General features: G+C 39.9%; 1 protein-coding gene across 1 annotated transcript in view; it reads left to right on the forward strand.

The window, feature by feature from the left end:
* Nucleotides 1-11,398, forward strand: part of BRCA1 (BRCA1 DNA repair associated) — a 107,293-nt gene extending 95,895 nt beyond the window's left edge. The window contains exon 24 of the mRNA XM_069067576.1: nucleotides 8,693-11,398. The gene's annotated coding sequence lies outside the window, so the exon portion shown is untranslated. The remainder of the gene's footprint in view (nucleotides 1-8,692) is intronic.
* Nucleotides 11,399-23,105: the final 11,707 nt, after the last annotated feature.

Here is a 23,105-nt window from a genome sequence, read left to right on the forward strand (position 1 = left end):
CTAATGGCATCTCCCCGAACAAAGAGGATGAGGAGCTTACACCCAGAAGAATTTTGATTGGCTATACAACCAGAACTGGGAGGATTTACAGAAAGGCTTTAGTTGGCCTTGCCTATTCTCTTTACCTCATTCTCTTGGCTATTTCCTCTGGGTTGATGTTGTTTAGTTGTTCCCAACAATGACCCAATTTGGGGTTTTCTTGGCAAAGATGCTGGAGTGGTTTGCCATTTCCTTCTCCAGCTCATTTTACAGATGAGGAAACTGAGGCAAACAGGGTTAAGTGATTTGCCCAGGATCACAAAGCTAGTAAATGTTTAAGACCAGATTTAAACCCGGGAAGATGAGTCTTACTGACTTCAGGCCTGGCACCCTATCCACTGTGCCATTTAGCTGCCCAAGGAAAAGTGTACCCTGGAGATATTCGAGGAAAATGTTTTTACTTTTATTCTTTCTATATCTTTGAAGTAAATATCCCTGTAAAAACAGGTATTGATTTGTAAAAGACAATCAATGTTAACTGGTTAAATGGAATGGGGTAACACAATCAGTGGGGTCTTGAGCCAGTGACATGAGAAGAGTCCCAAATGCCTTCTGGTACCCATAGAAGTGGGGGGAAATGTGGCAGATCTCACTGAGAGTGAGGTTAATGTGTACTTGTTACATATGTAAGGGCTTTGCAAACATTAAAACATTCTGTAAATGTTAACTATTATTGTTGTTGCTGACAGATCTTTATCAGTCTTTTCTGTTCTTTGTTTTAACTTGCAGTTATTTTTCTCCATTACCAATAAAGGAACCAACCAAAATCACTACAACAATAACAAAAAGATTGTTGTTAAGAGTAGGAACTGTTTGTGTTTGCATTCTCATCCATTAGCACAATGCCAAGTATATAGTAGGCATTTAATAAAAGCTTCCTAATTGACAGATGGTCCTATGCATTAGGGAAATTATGTTGGCAGCTGGTGGGAAGAGATTTGGGAAATCATGTGGTCCTTTTAGAAACCCCAATTTGTCCTGAAATGAAGGCCTATTTTTTTTTTTAATTTTAATGTAAGCATTTTCTTCTGGTGATTCTAATTGACTGTGAGTCATAGAATACAACATCCTCCAAAGAATGAAACTTGCAGGTCACTCAAAGGACAAAGGAAAGGTAGATAATGTGCCTGAGTCAGACTGGCTTCAGCATATGACCAACAAAAAAAATTATGCAGGAGGAATAAATGTAAAATAGATGTAAAAAGTATATCATCAGAGAGATGTATAGGCAAAGAAGGAGAATCAGTCTCGTAGTAGGAGCAATGGTTAATTGAGGCCCATCCCTCATTCTCCATTGTTAGCCATGCAATGTCAAAATATCTAGTCCCTAGGATGTTGGGGGGAAGATATGCTATGGAAAATTTAGAGAATAAACAAAAGTCCCACAAGAGGATAAGCACTGCATGTTCATTGGAGATAGTATAATCAGGAAGATTCATCTTTCTCAGTTCAAACCTGGCCTCAGACACTAACTGTGGTAAGTCACTCAATCCTGTTTGCCTAAATTTCCTCATCTGTAAAATGAACTGGAAAAGGAAATGCCAAGCCACTGCAGTATCTTTATCAAGAAAATCCCAAATGGGGTCACAAAGACTTGAACATGACTGAGATGTTTCAACAACAATAAAACCCACATTGATGAGATCACAGGTCCTTGGAAGCATCCAAAATGTGTGGGGAGAAAATGGAGGTAGCAAAACCAGTTAGGAAGCTATTATAATAGTCCAGAAGGGAGATTAATGAGAACCTGAATTTAGTAACTGTGTGAGTAAAGGGGAGGGTTCAGGTGGGAGGGGCTATAATGATTGGATTGATAGGACTTGGCTTCTAATTTGATGTGGCAGGTAAGAGTCAAAAATGGCTCCTTTCAAGCCTGGGGGACTCAAGAGGGTTCCCCCAAAGAAGTTGGGAAGAGAGGTAGGTTTTGGGGGGAAAAGATTAATTCAGTTTGGTATGTATGAAGTTTGAAGGGTCAGAGGGACATTCCAAGGCTAAACCTCCATCTGAGAGATACTGGCAGGATTGTAGCCTAGGGAGATGTTAAAGCTAATGCAGGGGCAGTACTTAGGCTCATAGAAATAATCATTAAAGCCCTCAGACTGAATGAGATCACCAAAAGAGGGTGGAGAAGTCAAAGGTAGATCCTTGTGCATAATTAATCTTCCCAAAACATTTTATTAAGTTTTTTTGTAGAGTTCCACACCAAGGAGCTTACTAGCTGGAGAGACCAACTAACATTAAACAATTAGAAGACAGTAGATGATAGTATTAGAGGTAGTAATTCAACTGAATCGATGTTTATTGTTTACCTTGTACTCCAAACACTGGTACTAGAATGATGCAAAGTTCAGATTAGAGATAATCATCCTGGCCTCAAGTAGTTTATTCTAATTGGAGGAAGGAAACACTGAGCAGGTGCTAAGTAATATGGGTGGGTGGGCAATGTCAGGAAGATCTTCGTCCAAATAGGGCCTCAGACACTTAGCAGGTGGGTAACTCTGAGCAAGTCACTTAACCCTGTCTGCCTCAGTTTCCTCATCTGTAAAATGAACTAAAGAAGGAAATGACAAACCACTTCAGTATCTTTGCCAAGAAAACCCCAAATGGGGTCACAGAGAGTCAAACATGACTAAAATGACTCAACAACAACAAAATAATATGTTGTCTTAAGTGCAGAAAAGAAAGATCACTGATGAGGAAGCAGTCCTGGTAGAGTTAAGACCTTAGCTGGGCCTCAAAGGATGGATGTGGTGTATTTGAGGAGGGATGGAGGCAAATTACAGACTTAGCATAGAAAACATCATCATCCTCCCAGGATTTAGTAGAAGAGTCATCTTGTCCAAACTGAATGGAAGCCTTTTAAGTGTCTTTACTATTAATCTGCAAGAGGTAAATCCTCTTAAGATCCTGAATTTTTCCCATCAATTAAGTTAAATTTTCTTCAAACTCCACCCACAGATGGCCAGCTTCTTGGTAGATGGGATCTATTCAACCAGTGGATCCAATAATTATCTCCAATCACTCCACTTCTTTTGCTAGGATTATCATCAAATGAGTTAATATATGTAAAGCAGTCTGCAAGCAGAGCACTAGATAAAGGCTAGCTATCACTATTACTATCACCATCACCACCACCACCATCATCATCATCAATAAGCATTTATTAAGTACTTAAAATATGCTAAGCCTTATGCTAAATGCTGGGGATGCTTCCATACTTCAGTGGGCCATGAACTCATCCATCTCATCAGAGAGGTAGCACAGTGTAATGGAAATGGTACTGGGCCTGGACTCGGGAAAACCTGGGCTTAAATCTTGCCTCAGACACTTATTAACTGTATGATTCCTGGACAAGTCACTTTCCTCATCTGAAAATGAGGGAGTTGGACTCAACAGCCTCCTATGCCCCCTGCAGCTATAAATCTATATTCCTGTGTACAACCTTGAAACTCATCTAAGCCTTCCCTTTCTCACTCTTCTCTTCCCATAGAGCCTTCTTACAGCACCTGACCAAAATGCAGTAAGTTCAGGGATTCTTAACTTGGGGTTTCTGAAATTGATTTGTTTTTTGTTTTGTTTTGTTTTTTTTTGGAGAGGAGAAGGCAAGGCAGTTAGGGTTAAGTGACTTGCCCAAGGTCACATAACAAGTTGTTTCAAGTATCTGAGGCTGTATTTGAACTCAGGTCCTCCCGACTCCAGGGTTGGTGTTCTATTCACTGTGCCACCTAACTGCCCCTGAAATTGCTTTTTAAAAACTATATATTTTAATAATTGTATTTCAATAGAATTTGGTTTCTTTTTTAATCATGTATTTTATTGTGTGCATTTAAAAACATTATTCTGAGAAGAGTACACAGGCTTACCCAGAATGCCAAAGGGGTCCATACCACAAAAAAAAGGATAAGAATCCCTGTTTTAGGGGGCAACTGGGAGGTGCAATGAATAGAAATCAGGAGAACCTGAGTTCAAATCCATTCTCAGTCACTTGACACTTAACTAGCTGTGTGACCTTGGGCAAGTCACTTAACCCCAATTGTCCTGCCTTCCCCCCTCCAAAAAAAAGAGAGAGAATCCCTGTTCTAGATTTAAAAGAAAAAATAGTTCCAGGATGCCAGTTTAGCATTTGGACTGTCCATCTATTATCCCTCCCTTTTGCTAGCCCACCTTTTCCCATAATGTATTTCTTGAGTGCTCTCTTTCACACTGCTTCTTCAATGCAAGTCATCCTCATGCAATGTACAATACTTGGTAATATATCATTACCTGTTGACGCCCTCCAGACAGCTCTCCATTGTCCTTCAGGTAACTGGCTATTGTGATTGTTTAGAGATTGTGTTGTTCCATGACTTGTAGTCATAGAGAATCTCCAGGAAAATATCGGTGTTAAAAATGATGTTTTCCTGCATCTGTCAGGGAGATAGAATCTTTTATTACACTAAAAATAAATCAGAGTGTATATACTCCCTCTTGTTCTTCCTCCTCCCACCTCTCTTTCAACTCCTACTTTGCCTATCCTTCCTGACAATTAGCCCCAGATGCCCCCTTCCCTCCCCAAATACACACCTACACCAGCACGTTCCAGACCCACCCTCACCCAGAAGGCTGCTCTTGATAATAATGAGAATCTAACCAGTATTGGGCCCTGGGCCACTCTTCTAGGCCAGACACTGGTTCCAGTCATCAGAGACATATTGTTATGACTCTGAGAATAATAATGAGGTTTTCTTTGTAGTTTCAAAGCATTTGACAACTGTTATCCAATTCATCTTTATAATACCCTTGGGAGGTAGGTAGGGCAAAGATTATTATCCACCATTTACAGAATGCAAAATTGAAGCTTGATGACTTGTCACTAACCTGTTAAGTTAGTTACAGGCCTAGGACTAGAACCTAGGGGTCTTGATTCTCAGTTTCATTGACCATACTGAAAGGGAGGGATGCTGTCTTCCAAATGTTGACTGGGGCTTTTTTTTTCCCCCAAAGGGTGGTAGGGGGCAGGGAAAAAACAGGCTGGTTAAATAAGGGTTTTAAAAAATTGTGGACTTGAAGCAATGAATAGATCACTGGCCCTGGAGTTAGGAGGACCTGAGTTCAAATTTGACCTCAGACAACTTAACATTTACTAGCTGTGTGACTTTGGGCAAGTCACTTAACCCCAATTGCCTTGCCTTCTCCCCTCCCTCCCCCATATGTAGATTGTTAAGTCATTCTTGGATGCAAGGCTGAAGGGAGCTAAGACTGTAACTTCAAACAGAACTTTGAAAGATTGATTCATTTTAGGATTGAAATGGAGAATGGAAAGGGGTGGGGTAGGAATTGAAGTTAATAGCTGACAGTCTATAAGAGTTTGCCATCATCCTTTCAAAAAAAATAGAAAAGATCAAGCCAGATGATAATAAGCTTCATGCACCAAGAGATGGGCTACAGTCATCCCTTCTACATCAAGACTTTCTGCATCATAGTTCCAATATATCATGGGTTGGCATAAGAAATTAAATGGGAATTCTGGGGGAGTTTTGTGGAAGCTGCAAATGATGTGCAAAGACCAGAAGATGACACATAAAATGTTTAGAAACTCAGAAATGCAAGATTGTTACCAAAAAAAAAAGCATTCTAGTAGACTTTGGCATCATAGGAGTAAAGGCTAAGTCATATGATTTCCTAAAGGAAAATGAAAGTGAAGAGTCTAACCCTATGGATTTTCCAGATCATTGGGGTGCAAAGCCCCTAATCCCCCCAATATGGAAGGGATAACTGTACAAAGAGATCAAAGAGAGAGGAAAAGGACACATATGTACAAAAACATTCATAGAGCTGAATTTTTGTGTTGGCAAAGAACTGGTAAATGAAGAAGTACCTCTCAACAGGTGAATGGGTGAATGAAACACGGTATGTAAAAGTAGTAGCTAGCTGGTGTAGTGAATAGAATGCCAGGTCTAGAGTCAGATACTCACTAGATGAGTGACCCTGGGCAAGTCATTTGACTGCCTTGATTTCCTCATCTGTAAAGTGAACTGGAGAAAGAAATGGCAGACCACTCCAGTATCTTTGCCAAGAAAACGCCAAATAGGGTTACAAAAAGTCGGATACAACTGAACAACGTATGAAAGTAATGGAATGCTATGGTGTCATAAGAAGTCATGAAAGGAACAAGTTCAGAAAAACCTAAGACTTACATGAATCAACTTGTGTGAATCAATGCAGAATGAAGTGAGTAGAACAGATTTATAGAATATCATTGTATGGACAAACAACTTGTATACCGTGTTTCCCCGATAAGACACTGTCTTATTAATTTTTTTGGACAGAAAAACACCAGAGGGCTTATTTTCAGGGGGGCTTATTTTTAATGAACATTGACAGCAATTTTAATAAACAGGATATAAGGGCTGCCAACCTGATCCAGACCTGCGCTTTTTCCCTTTTCCCTCATCCACCTGTTGATTGAGGTTATTATAATCTGCTCTCCATTTTCTGACCATTCGAAGATCCAAAAGTTTTTCTTTACAGAAAACTGCAAGATTCTTGCTATGTGACTCCTCTACAATTGCTTTCTTATACTCAACAGTATAGCTCTTCCTTTTTGTACTCATGTCTGGGGGTCAAAACAGACAGAATAATAAAATTATGACCATCAGTCCTTCTTTTCACTCCATCATGCCCCCTGAGTTCTTCTTTTTTCCTCCATCATGCCCTTTTTATCCTCCATCATGCCCCCTCACTCCCGCTTACATACCGGGTTTTTATGTTGTCCTGCCTCAGCTCTCCTCCGCGGCACTGCTCTCAATGGCGCCAGCAAGCAAATCACTGGGGAAGAACAGGATGACGCGCTCACTGCTGCAGCTCTGATTGGATGCAGCTCGGAGTGCGGCGTGCATTTCATGGGGGGGGGGCGGTGCATACAGAGGGTACTGTAATGTAGCATGTAGCGCAGGGGATCACCTTCACTACAGTAGCAATCTCAATAGGGCTTATTTTCGGGGGAGGGCTTATTTTAGAGGAATCTTACACAGTAAGGAGAGGGCTTATTTTCGGGATAGGTCTTATTATCGGGGAAACACGGTAGGCAAACAAAAGTCTACAATTCCAATCAATGTAATGACCATGATGAAATAGGCTGCCCACCTCTAGACAGGGAGATACAGAATGAGATGTTAATTTGGGGATGTTATCAATAGGAAATTTATTTTGCTTGACTATACATATTTGTTAGAAAGGTTATATTTTTCTTTCAAATTAAGGGGGAAGGGAAAGAGAGAATAAATTCTTGCTGATTAAAAACTAAACTGATCTCTCATTCGTTATAATTCTTCTATGCAACATGACTAATGTGAAAATGTGTTTAATAGGAATGTATATGTAGAGTCATATCATACTGCATGCCATCTTGGGGAGGAAGGGGGGTAGAAAATTTAAAACTTATGGAAGTGAATGTTGAAAACTAAAAATAAATAAATTAGTAAATTTTTTAAAAACTAAATTAAGTGAAAATAAATGTAACCTAGTATGGCCTTCTGAGCTTGCCCAGTTTGGTTAAGTTGGAGCTCCATGGCATACCCTACCCCATGGGGATAGCCTCTGATTGGATACCAGTGTCTTTGAAACTGGTGAGACTGAGACCTTTCTCCTCACTGGGTTTTTATGAAACTGTTCTCTCCTGGTTGTCTTACCTGTCTAACCAGCCTTACTCAGTCTCCTTTACTGGATTGTCAGTCACATCATACAAGGGGACCTAGGACTCAAGTCCCAGAGGAATTTTTTGACTTGGAACCAGGACTTTGCCCTAAAGGAACTGAGACCAAATCCCCTTCCCCTATACAAAGACTTAAGTGTAATGGGGAAGGGCAATTGTGCCTCCCATGTGTTGGGGAGGAGTAAGTTTGTATATTTGTGATTCTACCTTTTGGAGTTAATATTCCTTTATAAAAGCTCCTATATTATAGAAAAATAAGAGATAGCGGAAGGAGCCACAGAATAAGGATATGGACAAGCCAACACACCTGGTCAGGGTCCCATATAACTAGAATCATATCAAAATATATAACAATATATAATAGAATCATATCAAGATTTTAGAGTTGGAAAGGACTTTAGAGGTTATTCAAAACCAACCTTGTTTTATATATGAGGAAACTGAGGCACAAGAGTGAGGTAAATTTCCCAAGGTCATACTGATACCAAGTGACAGAGTTGGGATCCAAATGCAGGTTCTCACTCTGTTTCCAGTCATCTTTCTACTGTACTACATTATCTCCCAAAAGTCATAAAGAAGAAAGGGACTGGGGCCGCTAGGTGGCACAGTGAATAAAGCGCCAGCCCTGGAATCAGGAGGACCCAAGTTCGGTTCCGGCCTCAGACACTTAACACCCACACAAAAAAAACTAGCCGTGTAACCTTGGGCAAGTTACTTAACCCCAATTGCCCTCCAAAAGGCCAAAAAAAAAAGGGACCTTCTAGCCCAATCCATACACTACCACCAGCCCCACCTCATTTTTCACAGAATAAGAAACTGAGGCCCAAAGAGATTATGTGATGTGTCCCAGGTCACACTGTGACTAAGTGACTAAACAAGGTTTTGAACCCAGACTCTGACTCCAAATCCAACATACCTCCACCACAGTTCACTCAGACTGGATTTTTTTTTTTACATCAGGGCCTGAACTGACTGCAAGGTCCATGCTGGAGAATCTACTTCAAAGTTAACTCTGAACAATAGGCCTGAGGAATCAAGAAGCAGCTTCTGAAGGAGCTAAACAGGTGGGGTTCCAAGTCAAGGAGAGAAAAATAAAAGGGTCTAATACCTGGAGGAAGGAAGGGGGCAAAGGGAGCATACCTCTGGAGAGCCAGTTGTTAAATTTTCAGTGTCAGCATTTATACCTTAGAAATCAGCAAAAGCCACAAATCAAGACATGCTTTATTATTTTTTTGATTGTCTAGATTTAATAGAGTGGTACTAATGCAGCTTAAACTTAAAAGTGTGTCCCGCCTATACAAATTGTGGTATATGATTGTGATTGAATACTATAAGAAATGATGAGCAGGGGGGGAAAGTGGGGCCTGTTTACATTTTTTTTCCCTAGAGAAATAGTTGTTAAACATTTACCAGCACAACTGCTGAGCAGAAGATAACTTTGAGATCCAGATAGAGAAGGGTCTTCTTGTTGTGGGCACAAGACAGGTTTGGCCAAATCTCAGCCAATGAGCTAAGGGTCAAGTAACTCAAGTGGAAGTTCAGGAATCTCCTTCCTAAACCCAGACTCATAGGATCCAACATCATAGATTATATATTTAGAGCTAGAAGGAATTTTAGAGGTTATCTAGTCTGACCCCTTTATTTTACAGATAAGGAAACTGAGGCCTAGAGACATTACATGGATTGTTCATGGTCACATGAAGGTAATAAGGGGCAAAATTTGAATCCCAGTCCTCTCATTCCAAACTTAGAGTCTTTTATACTGGACCACACTGCTTTTCCCATGTGCCACGATGATAGTAGAGGAAGCAGATTCCAAGAGGCAACTTCAAAGGGCAACCTGAACAGGTCAATTCCATGACTATGATACTATAACTGAATTTGTAACAAAGCATGGACTAAGAAAAAAAACAAAACTCTCCCTGCCTCTGACTTTCAGTGTGACCTTGGGTAAATCATTTCCTCTCTCCTGTGTCCTTATTTGTAAAGAAAGGGTTTGGGCCTAGATGATTGATGCCCAAAGATCTTTGTTGTTGTTATTGTTTTTTAGTTTTTTAATTTAATTTTTTCCAATTACATATAAAAACAATTTCTAACTCAAAAAAATTTTTTGAGTTCCAAATTCTCTCCCTCACTTTCTTCCCTCCTCCTTCCTTGAGAAGGCAAGCAATTTGATATAGATAGTGCATGTGCAGTGATGTAAAACTTATTTCCATATTAGCCATGTTGCAAAAGAAAACAGAGACCAAAACAAAAAAAATAAATAAAAACAGAGAAAGTTTAAAAAGTATGCTTTGATCTGCATTCAAACTCCCATCAGTTCTTTCTTTGGAGATGGATAGTATTCTTCATCATGGGTTCTTTGGTATTGTCTTGGATCATTAAACTGCTTAGAATAGCTAAACTACTCATAGATGATCACTGCTACAATATTGCTGTTACTGTATACAATATTTTCCTGGTTCTGCTCACTTCACTTTGCATCAGTTTATATAAGTCTTTCTAGGTTTTTCTGAAACTATCCTATTCATCATTCCTTATAGCATCACTACTATTACTGCATCACAATCATATACCACAACTTGTTCAGTCATTCCCCAAATGATGGACATTCTTTCAATTTCCAGTTCTTTGCCCCCACAAAAAGAGCTACTATAAATATTTTTGTACATATGGGTCCTTTTCCTTTTTTTTTTTTAACCAAAGACCTTTCAAGTTCTAACATTCTATTTTCTAAAGAAAAAAGTAGAAAAACAAAAACCAGAAGCTTAGGAAGGTCTTCCTGACTGTTGAATTAAGAAACTGCAGAATAGGGACTGGGTAATCCCTTTCCCTGAAAATCTTTTAAAATCAAGACCATCTCCCAAGAAACAGCATGGGCAAAGTGCTGGATGACCTGAGTGCTAATCCCACCTCAGACATATAGTAGCTATGTGACCCATATATACAAAAATTTGAAAAAAAATGCTTTGCAAAACTTATAGGGCTGTAGAAATAGGTGCAGTTGTTATCAGCATCAGCATATAGCAAAGCAGGAAAGATAAAAGGAAAGAACTTACAGCCAAAACTCAGTTCAAGTCCAGGCTTTGTCACTTGTTAGCTGTGTGATTTAGAACAAGTCACTTAGCCTCTCATCTATAAAGAGGCACTAATAATGCTTGTGCAGCTTAGGTTCAGAGGTGTGCTGGTGCATGCTCAGACCAGCTCTTGAGAACTGATAGTTCAGTGTGAGTATTTATATCTTGGGAGTCAGCAAATGCTACAAATAGGGCCCGATTTATTGTTTTGTTGATTGTCTAGTCTTTAAAAAGTGATGGATAAAAAAGTTAATAATACAAATTAAATGTAAAAGTATGTCAAGGGTACATTTTTTTCCCCAAGAACTGGTTCTTACACATTTACCAGCTCACCCTTGTAGCTATATCACAGGATTGTTCTGTGGGTCAAACGCGTTAAAGGGGTTCTTAAAAATTAGTTTTTAAATATTGAGTTATAAATTTCCTCTTTCCTCTCATCCTCTCTACTCCCCACTGAGAAAACAAGAAATACAAAACACATTAAAATATGAAGTCATGCAAAACAAATTTCTGCATTTTTTGTTGTTCAGTCGTTTTTCAGTTGTGTATGATTCTTTGTGACCCCATTTGGGATTTTCTTAGCAGAAATACTAGAGTGTTTTGCCATTTCCTTCTCCGGCTCATTTTACAGATGAGGAAACTGAGGTAAACAGGGTCAAGTGGTCAAGTGTCCCACAGCTAGTAAGTGTCTGAAGCCAGATTTGTACTCAAGAAAATTGAGTCTTCCTGATTCCAGGCCCAGGTTCTATCCACTGTGTCACCTAACTACCCCTAAATGTCTGCACTAGGCATGTTAAATAAAGGTTTTTAACTTATCAAAATACAAGATAAAATAGTTTGGTTTTTCTTTTTTAATTACTGAGAACTAGCATAGCATAGTAGATGGGGGTTGCCTTTGGAGTCTGGAAGATCTAAATTCAAAGCCCACTGGGTGACCATGGGCAAGTCTCCATCCCTCCCTCTCCCCACCCCACCCTCCAACTGTTTAAGATGCTAATTTGCAAATGAGTTATTCATCTGTGTTGCTGGGTACTGGGAGCCCCCTATCCTGATGAAATCTCCAGTTTATATTATATTATTGAATATCTCAGAGATGTGTGAGGAGTGATCCTGTTTAGAGGCATAAGGATAAGTGAGGTGACTTTAGGAGTCTGAATGCATTACTATCTCTGAAGCTCAGTGAATATAAATGAACATAGAAAGTATTGTTGGACAGCTATGTGGTGCAGTGGATAGAGCGCCAGGCCTGGAGTCAGGAAACCTCCTCTTCCTGAGTTCAAATCAATTTGATTTTGGCATTATATTACATTATGGCGTAGTCTGCAAGGCCATTTCCATCATAGGGTTAGGCTGCTACAAGAGCCCTTCAAGGTTCCAAAGGGAATGTGCTGTCTCTTCTCTCTACTATTATTGGCTGGAGCCCCCACTGGCTGTGTTGCCCCCCGTGATGAGAACCACAGTTCCATTTAACCCCTTAACAGTGGATAGCTTGTACAAGAAATGATGAACAGGTGGATTTCAGAAAAACCTGTAAAGATTTACATGAAATGAGCAGAAGCAGGAGAACATTGTACACAGTAACAGCAACACTGTGAGAAGATCAACTTTGACAGATTTAGCTCTTCTCAGCAATACAATGATCTAAGATAGGGGTGGGAAACCTGTGTCCTAGAGGCCACAAGTGGCCCTCTAGGTCCTCAAGTGTGGCCCCTTGACTGAATCTAAACTTCACAGAACTGTCAACTTCACGGAATTGTTTGGATTCAAAGGGCCACACTTGAAGACCTAGAGGGTCACATGTGGTCTCCAGGCCTTAGGTTCCCCATCCTTGATCTAAGATGATTCCAAAAGACTCATATGGAAAATGCAATCCACATCCAGGGAAAGAACCATAGAGTCTGAATGCAGATGAAAGCATACTATTTTCTCTTTAGTGGTTGTTTTTTTCTTTCTCATGGTTTTTCCTTGTTCTGATTCTTCTTTCACAGCATAGAAATATGTGTAATATAATTGTAGCCTGTATCAGATTGCTTGCTATCTTGGTGGGGGGGAGAGGGAGAGAGAAAGAAATTTGGAACTCAAAATCTTATCAAACTGAATGTTGAAAACTATCTTTACATATCATTGGAAAAAAATCAAATACTATTAAGTGAGGGGAAAAAAACTGGATAGTTTTTCCAAAGAGAATTTTACTTCAAAGATATAGCAAGAACAAAGTACAAACATTTCCCTCCAATGCCTTAGAGGCATAGTCTCCCCTATACTACCTCTTTCTATGGAAGGGAGTTCCTACATAGTATTGGTCCCACCAAGTTCATATTCAAAGGCAGCAACTCTGCTGGGTAAATCCTTGTCTCAGGTTGGGGACCTGAAAGTCAGTCCTTGCTCCTTGGAATACTGATGCTAGGAAGTTGTGTGTCCATAGACTCTGGAACACCAGGATGCCAAGGTGTCTTCGTGGAGGCTCCATTCCCTTTACCTAGAATAGGAAAGAACAAAGACAGAGGCCAAGAACTGAGATCCTTTCCCTGAGATCAGGCCTCAGAGGGGGAGAAGGTCTTAAGGTCTTTCTTTTTCTTACTTCATGGACTCTCACCAGGCACCATGAGCAAGAGTCACAAAGATTCCTCCTCTAAGAGCTATAGAGGAAGTGGCTGGTGCTGGCAGACAGGTCTTTTTAAATGCTTCCACAGTGAATCAAAGAACTTCCTCTTCTACACGTGTTTAGCCAACCACAACCATCTACAGAATGTCTATGAATGGTCCACAGAATCTCCAAGACACTCCTCTTATAAGTCATCTTGATTCTCCTGGGACCAAGCTCCCTGTCCTCCTTGGATAGAGAGAGACACCATCCCTGGTACTTTGGACATGTTCCAGACCTACAATATACCAAAAGAAACCTGGAGAAAAAGAGAAATAACTGAGGACCAGAGTATACAGATAAAAATCCTGGTGAACAGGGGACTTCAGTTATCCAGATGTAACCCTAGCTTCCTGGTGGCATTGCCAGAGGAGTGTGAGACTCAAAAAAAATCCTTTGGCAGCTAAGTAGGCACTTTTACACAGAATTCCCAAAGGTCCCTAGACATCAAATCTGACAGTGGAGTAATATATCAGGAAGAGGAACTAATGCCATGGATCCATCTTGTTGGGGTAAAACAATAGAGAAGCCACAGAGAAGCCTCTGGTGGGTGATTGTCCATCCTTTAACTATCCAAAATGCTCACACACAGTCCCAGACAGCCATCATTTCAAATTAATTCTTTCCTGATTTCTGTCATTTTGTTGCTTATAAATGTGTTTCCATTGATACAAAAAAGTTGGTGGGCACCAACCCTGACTAGTATGATTAATGGTATCAAGAGTAGGGGCAAGGTTAGGAGAAATTGGTCTTATTTTCTTTCTTTAAAGAGACAGGATAGATGGAGAAAGATGATGGGCAGATGATAGAGTCAGGCAGACAGACAGATCTAGATGTTAGATAGACGATGGAGAAAGATGATGGGCAAATGATAGAGTCAGACAGACAGACAGATCTAGATGTTAGATAGACGATGGAGAAAGATGATGGGCAGATGATAGAGTCAGACAGACAGACAGATCTAGATGTTAGATAGACGATAGAGATAGGCAGAGAGACAGATAGATATAAGTGACAGTTATATGAGAGAGACAGACATAGATATAATAGCTGATAGAGGCAGGCAGATAGAAAGATAAATATGTGAGAGTTTATTATGATAGAGGCAGAGACAGATGATAAGTAATAGAGACAAGCAGACAGATAGATATGGATATTGGATAGATACATAGATAGGCAGATAGATAGATAGATAGATAGATAGATAGATAGATAGATAGATAGATAGATAGATAGATGGATATAGGCATACAGACAAATAGAAATAGATGATAGAGGCAGACAGATGGATATAGAGGATAGACGATGGAGACAGATATTAGGTGATTTTGCTGTTCAATCATTTCAGTCACGTCTGACTCTTTGTGCTCCCATCTGAAGTTTCCCTGGCAAAGATTCTGGAGTGGTTTGTCATTTTCTTCTCTAGCTCATTTAAAACATAAGAAAACCGGGGGCAGCTAGGTGGCGCAGTGAATACAACACCAGCCCTGGAGTCAGGAGGACCTGAGTTCAAATCCAACCTCAGACACTAAACACAAAAAACTGTGTGACCTTGGGCAAGTTACTTAACCCCAAATGCCCTACCTTCCCCCTCCAAAAAAGCAAAAAAAAAAAAAAAAGATGAGAAAACTGAAGCAACCAGGGTGACTTGGCAGGGTTATACAGCTCAGCCCCTAAGTGTCTGAGGCTGGGTTTGAACTCTGGAAGATGAGTCTTCCTGACTTCAGGCCTGGCAATCTATTCACTCTACAACCTAGCTGTCATCTAAATGATAGATAGACGAAAAAGAATTTTTAAGCATTTGCTATGTGCTTGCATTGATAATAGAAATAGAAGCAAAAAAAAAAAAAAAGACAATCTCCAGTCTCAAGGACAAAAAGAAAGACATTCTCTGACCTCTAACCTCTAATAGGGAAAGAACACATTAAGGACAGCTGAAAAAGCTAGGCGTGGGTAGAAGAGTCTGGAGAGTCAGGAGCAAAATGAGGATAGAAATGTGCATAGCTGGCCAATGCACTTTATGACATGATTGTTCTGGGCAGGAACTCGACTCAACAATTAGGGAAAGGGATCACAGGCACCAAGGCATTTCCAGGCTCTGTCTCTATTCCAGTTGTTGGGATGGAGGTAGAAAAGTCCAGAGTGTCAGGAATAGAGGCAGGAGAAAAGTGACGATAACTTGCCTGGCTGCTTCCTTAAATGGTGATTCTTGGCAGGAACTCACCAATCAGAGCATGGGGCCAGAGGGGTAGAGGCATCTCTAGGGTGAGAAGGCTGCTGGGATAGAAATGGAAAAACACAAGAAACATTTTTCTCCTTCAACGATAGATGTACTGAAGAAGGGAGGAAGCTGGAGCCAATGGGAGAGAATAAATCTCCCATTAGAGATATAGGGAGGGACACATAAGGAAAAGCGAATCAAGGAAAAGACTTTGAAGGGTGGGAAAATGACATGGAGGTGATTTGCCTTTGGTCTTACTGCAACAAGTCACCTTACTTGAGTTAGACCCCATAAGTGAGACGTTAATATACCTGAAAGCCTCCATAATTTGTGGGGCCCCTTTGCATGGAGAAAGTTTCTATGGGAATGTTACACATGAAAAGTCATCCTCGGAATTACTGGTTCTTATGGTTACTTTTTAACTTTTTTTCTTAGATTCTGCCTAAACCACCCTGAGTTTCCAATTTCTCTCACTATGAAAACCATCTAATTCTTTTTTCTAGCTTTTGTTATTGTTTTCTTTTGAAAGAAATTCCCAGGATTGTGTGTGGGGGGGCAGATTTGCTTTTAAATTGTCAGATTCATATTTTTAAAAACAACAATAACAAGAATATGAGATTCATTGTTTTCCTGGAAAGTGAAACTCAAGTGAACATCATATTCCAATCCTTCCATGAGAGCTATGGGGAAGTCAGTCAATAAGCATTTATTAAACACCTACTACGTGCTAAGCCCTAGGAATACAAAACAAAAAAAAAGGTAAAAGATAGTACCTGCCCTTGAAGAGCTCACAATCCAATGGAAAGTATCTGTTTGACCCATGAGAGGGCTTAGTTCTATGGAGAACTTTTGTTCATGATGCCAGGAAAATTTTGCTTTTTCAATTTTATCTTGATTTTGTATTGCTTTCTTCTCCCAGGGATAATTCTTTTCCTTATAATCAATCCACTGCAATAATGGAACAATTGTAACTACAAAATGATTTTTTTTGATGCTACTGACTAATGAACTAAGTATGTTTTGATGAGATAACATGAATGTGCAGTTGATTTTGACTTACAAGGCATTTGCATAGTTACATGCTAATTGTTGGTGCATGAAGGCAGGCGGTTATTGCAATCCTTTCCCATGATCTTGTGCTTGCCAACTCTCTTGCACTGAGGTTATATATAATTGTTTATTCACAATATATTACTTCCTTTATTGTGTTAGTGTTGCTGAATACTATAATCATGGAACAATCTCTTTAACAAATAGAGACTGACTTGGTTGAAATGTATTATTAAAACTCTTAGAGGTTTACTGATATTAAGAGTTCACTGCAGAGTCTCTATTAACAAATGAGATAATATGTGGAGAGTTCTTTGCAAATCTTAAGTTGCCATATAAATGTTAGCTATTAACATTAGTATAAAACTAAGGACATCATAAAAATATTGAAATAGGTACAAGTTAGCAATTTTCTCATAGGGACTGTACTCCCTAAGGGACCAATCATGGGAAGTTTAGATCAGCCAGGCAGCCAAAGCATTGACAGGTGCCTGCATTAGACAAGAAAGGTGGATTAATGGAAAACTGTAAAGAAATAGCTCTTGGATTTGCTCAAGGCCTAAAGACCACATAGCCTGGAATCACATGGCAAGCATGTCTACAAAAGCTAGAAATGCAATATGGGGGGGTGGGGGGCAGCTAGGTGGTGCAGTGAATAGAGCACCAGCCCTGGAGTCAGGAGAACCTGAGTTCAAATCTGACCTCAGACACTTGATACTTAACTAGCTGTGTGACCTTGGGCAAGTCACTTAACCCCAATTGCCTTGCTTTCCTCCCTCTAAAAAAAAAAAAGAAAGAAACGCAATATGGTGATGGTGAGATTTCTCAGAAAGTGTAGGCTACATTTATCCATTCAGCATAAAAGAAGAAAGGCCTTCTGATCTTGTAATACAAGGGCATATACTCAATTACAGAGACTGGGACAGAGAGAAGCAGTAACACCTGAGAATGCAGATAAAGGCAGGGCTGCAGCAAACAGGGAGAGATGTGGCACGCATCCTGAGTCTCAGTTGTCCATTGCTGGTAGTGAGTCACAAAGGCTTTGCTGTAGCTTGTCAAACCAAGACAAATATTAGCCATAGAAGATCGTTGTTCCTTTGCAAAGAGAGGCTCAGTTTGAGGAAGCTTTGCTTTGTCTGGCTCGTGTCGGGGCGACAGAAGCAAAGCCAGGGAGCCATGTTGCAGAATCCAATTCAATGGTAGCAGCCCACAACACAGAAGGTGGTGAGACAAGCAAAACCGTTTCTGTTGGAGGGATAAAAGGCCAAAGGACTAGAGGCAATGATGGCCTTATATGAGAATGCCACCAGCAGGATGCAGCATGGGTGGGATGGTAGAATCATCTTTTGCTATAACTCTGGCCTTGAGAGAGCAATGCAGAGTTGGTACATCAGAGACTGCATTCCAAGGAATGAACAGTGGGGAAAGGAGGCCACTTCGGACCATTGAAACTGTAAGAATGGCTTACTAGATTCATTATAGTCTAAGATTCATAGGACCCCACACAGAAGTAATGGCAAAAACTAAGGTATAGACAGTGGATCTCAAGCGGGCAACATACTCCAATCCTCTGATGAGAGCTATCTGAGGAAAGTCAGTCAGTCAATAAGCATTCATTAAGCACCTACTTGTATAACATCAAATTGCTTGCCATCTTGGGAAAAGGAGAAGAGAGGGAGGGAGGGAGGAAAATCTGGTACTGAAAATCTTATAAAAAATGAAATGATAAAATACTATCTACAAAAAATAAATAAAATAAGTACCTACTATGTTCCAGGCACTGTGTTGAATACAAAGAAAAGTAAGAAATAGTTCCTCCTCTCAAAGAGCTTACAATCTAATAGAAAGTACTCTTATGACCCATGAGAGGGCTTAACTCCAGGGAGAACTAAGTGATAAAAACTAGCTATGACTGAGTATATCTGAAGTTTCTCAAGAAAGGTTTTGACAGTAATGGGAAGATGGACAGCATGACCCGAGCATGTGCAGATCCACACCAACCCTCCCTGGATTGCCAACCCTGATTGGAACCAATTTCAGCTTATTTAAAAGAACTCAAGTAACAAGCTGGGGCACAATACCTATAGGGTTTGACTATCCATGGGCTCTGCAAAAGGAAAAGGAAAGGAGAAGAGAGGGATGAAAAAGAACATCATGAGAGCTATGGTTCTTCAAACTTTCAGGTGGATCCTGAGAAGTTTGAATTTGGTGACTGACTCTCCAGTACCAGAAGAATGAAATGATTGGTTGAGGCCAAACTCAGCAAGAGAATAGGCATGTTCTCACTGCATAAATGGGTTGTGGAAAATGCTTGAAAAGCAAACACAGAATCCAACTCTAACTCCTGGAAATAATTCTGGGAATGGTTTTTTTTTTGGAATTTTGGGCATTGTCTAGGGAAAAAAAATCTGGAAACAATCTAGAAATCAATATTTATTAAGCACTTACTATGTGCCAGGCACTGTTCTAAGTGCTAGAAGACTCCTTTATTCCAAATGGAAGACCTCAGAAACCATCTGAAGGAAATGCCAGCCAATGCCATTATCACAGCATCTAGCAGCCTAAATGCAATAATCTGTCCTAGTGATTTTGAAGAAGGATAGAAAGATATTGAAGAATGATATGGATGCAGAAACTTTGTGTCACTTCTTTCTTTGTCTAGGAATGTAGAAGTGCTTCTAAAATGAGATGTGTAATAAAATCATTCAATTTTATCATACCTACAAAAAAATGGACTCTGATGCAATAGTGATACCAGAAGGAGTGGAGGCCATGTGTGTTACCCAGGGATCTGGGCCACAATCAAGTGGAAATATATGAGGAATATCTTAGTAGTAACTGATCATTCTACCAGGTATACACAGGCATACCCATATTTTGTAGCTTATGGCTTTCCTATTAGTCCTATACAGCAGTTGTACAAAGACTATTTGAACCAGACCCGATTCAAAGAGTGACATTTCCAGTGAAGGAGATGCTATGTACTATAACCCAACAACCTGACCTCAAACTAAGTGGAATCCTAGTCCAGAAAAGAGGAGAAGACTGAATCCAGAGGCAACACATTTCCCACCTGGAGCTTCAGCCATAGAGACTTGTAGGGTACAGAAACAATCCACAAAACATGAAAATGTTGATCATAGTGAGCCTGGCCCCTTAAAAGATTTAAGCAGGAACTCAGATCTGCATATCTGATGAGGATGTTGACTAGCCCAAACCAAGGATCAGCTAGGTTAGAGGTGGAAAGGTCAGGAGGTTACTAAAGAGCCAGACCCATTCAACTGGTGACCAGACTCACTTAGGATGTTACATGTGATACTGGGGAAATAGTTTCACAAGGAGTGAGACAGTACTAATGATGGAATATGTATCATGCCTCTAATTGCAGATGTTTATTGATGCATATAGTAATCATTCCATGCTTTGAGTTATTCTTGTTTTTATCATTTTTCTGCTTTGCTTAATTGCTTATGTGCTAGTTTTGGACACATAGGAGAGCAACACCTGCCTCTTAGCTAGGCAGTGTTTTATTGTTATTTGTATGCTGTGTATGGCAATACTTATGCAGGTTTGTTATCATAAAGACCTAGCTTTGTGGGTTTAGGGTTTTTGCTTGTTTTGTTTTTTTGCCATTTATGATTATTTGCTTATGTATTACGGATATGCAAGTCCTATCAGGATATTTTCTATTTCCTGCATGCAGTATAGACATTTACTATTTCCTACATGGAGTCTAGACATTTATTCGTTGCAGTAACCTATCAAGCAATGCTTTGTATTGTGCTATGACTATTGCATATCTGCTATGGTGAATTTGCTGTGAATGGCACCATAAAATGATTCCCTGACACCCTAAGATAATCACTCTTGTTACTTTATTACATTGATGTTTCTTTTGATGCTTGTGACGTATATTTACAGACGTCAAGTGTATCCAAGTTGATTTTTCAAGGAAATGCAAAATTTCTGATTCTGGAGAGGAGCATAACCCTTGATTGCTAGAGGCATTGCTGTCTTTTGACAACTGAGCAAACATTTTTACATAGGTTCTCCAAAGATCACCAGACATTGAATTTTACATTGGAGCATTATGCTGAAAGGGAAACCCATCTTGCAGGGCCATGTGGGGTCGGGAGACAAGCAAGTGGTATGGCTACCACTGCAGTAGTGAGCTGCCCAACCCAAAACCTGATACCTTCTTTTCCATGTGGGAGAGTCATACTATTTATTACCCAAGTACTCATTTCCTATTTCCCCTTTTTCCAGCAGAAGGGAAGAGTAAAGGAGGAAAGAACCTATTCTATTACTTAACCAGATTTAGCCTCAGGCATCCAGCATCCAAATGATCTATTTACTCTTTGATTTCTGTCATTTCTTCATGAAACATACCCTCCGGGCTTCTTCTCAGAGTTCAACTTCCATTTCAAGGTTCTACCGGTGTAGTCCTAGTCCGTGAGGCCACTTTCCAAGCCCCACCACTGTGTTTATTTATTTTTACCTTTAATAACTGCCAAGAAGTTACCACAAACTGCAAGCAACTGGAAGACTAGAAATTTCAGGGATGCCTGTCAACTGGGGAATGGCTGAACAAACTGTGGTCTATGATCATGATGGAGTATTACTGTGCTGAGAAATGAGCTCAATTTTAGAAAAACATGGGTGGACTTGCACAAAATAATGAAGAGATAATGAACAGAACAAAAAAAAAAAACCCCCAGAGTATACAGTAACAGCAATATTGTTTTAAGAACAACTTCGATCAACTAAGTCTTTTTGACTATTGTAAATATCTAAATGAACTTCAAAGGATATATGAAAAAAGATGCTATTGGCATCCAGAGAAAGAACTGAGAAATACACGTATAGAACGTTTTTACATATATATACACATAATTGTGTCTAATGTGGAGAGAAGATAAAAAGGGGGGTGGCTAGGTGGCACAGTGAATCAGGAGGACCTGAGTTCAAATCTGGCCTTAGACACTTAACACTTGATAGTTATGTGACCTTGGGCAAGTCACTTAACCCTAATTGCCCTTCCTCCCCCCCTCCAAAAAGAAAAAAGGGGGGGGAAGATAGCAAAGTAATATTTCAACCATATATCTGGGAGTCACTGTCCCACAAATACAGGATGAGTGAAAGCAACAGGCACAATTGTGATCTATAATGGTAGTGAGACACATATGTAGGGAAGAGATATGTCCAAGTCAACTTACAACTCTGGGACTACAGGGCCCCTATGTCCTTTTTCTCCTTGTGGAGTATTTTATGCTATGACTTCACATGTATAATTGAAGTAATATTGCTTGCCTTCTTAATGGGTGAGGGAGGGGTGGGAGGAAGGGAGAGAATTGGGGACTCAATTTTTTTTAATGAATGTTAAAATAAATATACTTATTTTATAAAATAAAGAAAAGAAATCTTTATGCTCTTCTCCCACTGAGGGCAGCATCTCTGCTGGGCAAGGCACTCAGGTGGGATCTCAGGATGCATTCATCTTCATGGCTCTAATCTTAATTCTAGGGCTAATTCTCCCTAGAATACAAAACTGTCTCTCTTCTCTTCTGTCAGAGGTTATAGTCCTTAAAGATGCTTCCTCCCTTTAATTACTGTCTCTGTGTTTGTGTCTGTCTGGAGAATATTTTTCTGGGTTTCACTGTTAGTTCCTGCCTGGGCTCTCCTGAACTGTCAAATTCTCAAATTGCTAGATGCCAAGGCTAATGTAGTGAGGGTGGGGTGAGGGAGGGACAGAAGTGAAGGAAATTCCCTTCTCTCCCTCTGCTGCCCTCTGGTATAAGCACAGAGGTCATGTTCCACAAAGCTGACCGAGCCTAGACTGCTCCAAACTAAGGAATAGAGATATTTCAGGGATTTGGCCAATTTTCAGCCTAACCAATGTCTTTAACCCTTACAATTCAGTGAAAGGTTTACATTTTGTGTAGACACAAAAGGGCATCTAGGTGGCAAAGTATAGAGTTCTGGGCCTAGAATCAGAAAGACTATCTTCCTGAGTTCAAATATGGCCTCAGATACTTACTAGCTGTGTGACCCTGAGCAAGTCACTTAATCCTGTTTACCTCAGTTTCCTCATCTGTCAGATGAGTTGGAGAAGGAAATGGTAAACCACTCCAGTATCTTTGCCAAGAAAACCCCAAATAGGGTCACCAAGAATTGGACACAACCAAACAACAACAGTAGGGAAGGTGTTTTTTTAACTTTTATAATTTTTTTCAACTAGTAAACATTTACTTTTTCTTGCTCCCACCTTCCCATCATTAAAAAAAAAAAACAACCCAAAACACGACTCTTATAATAGATATTCATAATCAAGCAAAACAAATTCTTACAATGATCATGTCTAAAAATGTACATTTCATCCTT

The sequence above is a fragment of the Petaurus breviceps genome, unplaced genomic scaffold, assembly GCF_028583685.1.
Source record: "Petaurus breviceps papuanus isolate PSGF00001 unplaced genomic scaffold, PetGlider_PUasm1.0 90750, whole genome shotgun sequence".
NCBI classification, from domain to species: domain Eukaryota; kingdom Metazoa; phylum Chordata; class Mammalia; order Diprotodontia; family Petauridae; genus Petaurus; species Petaurus breviceps.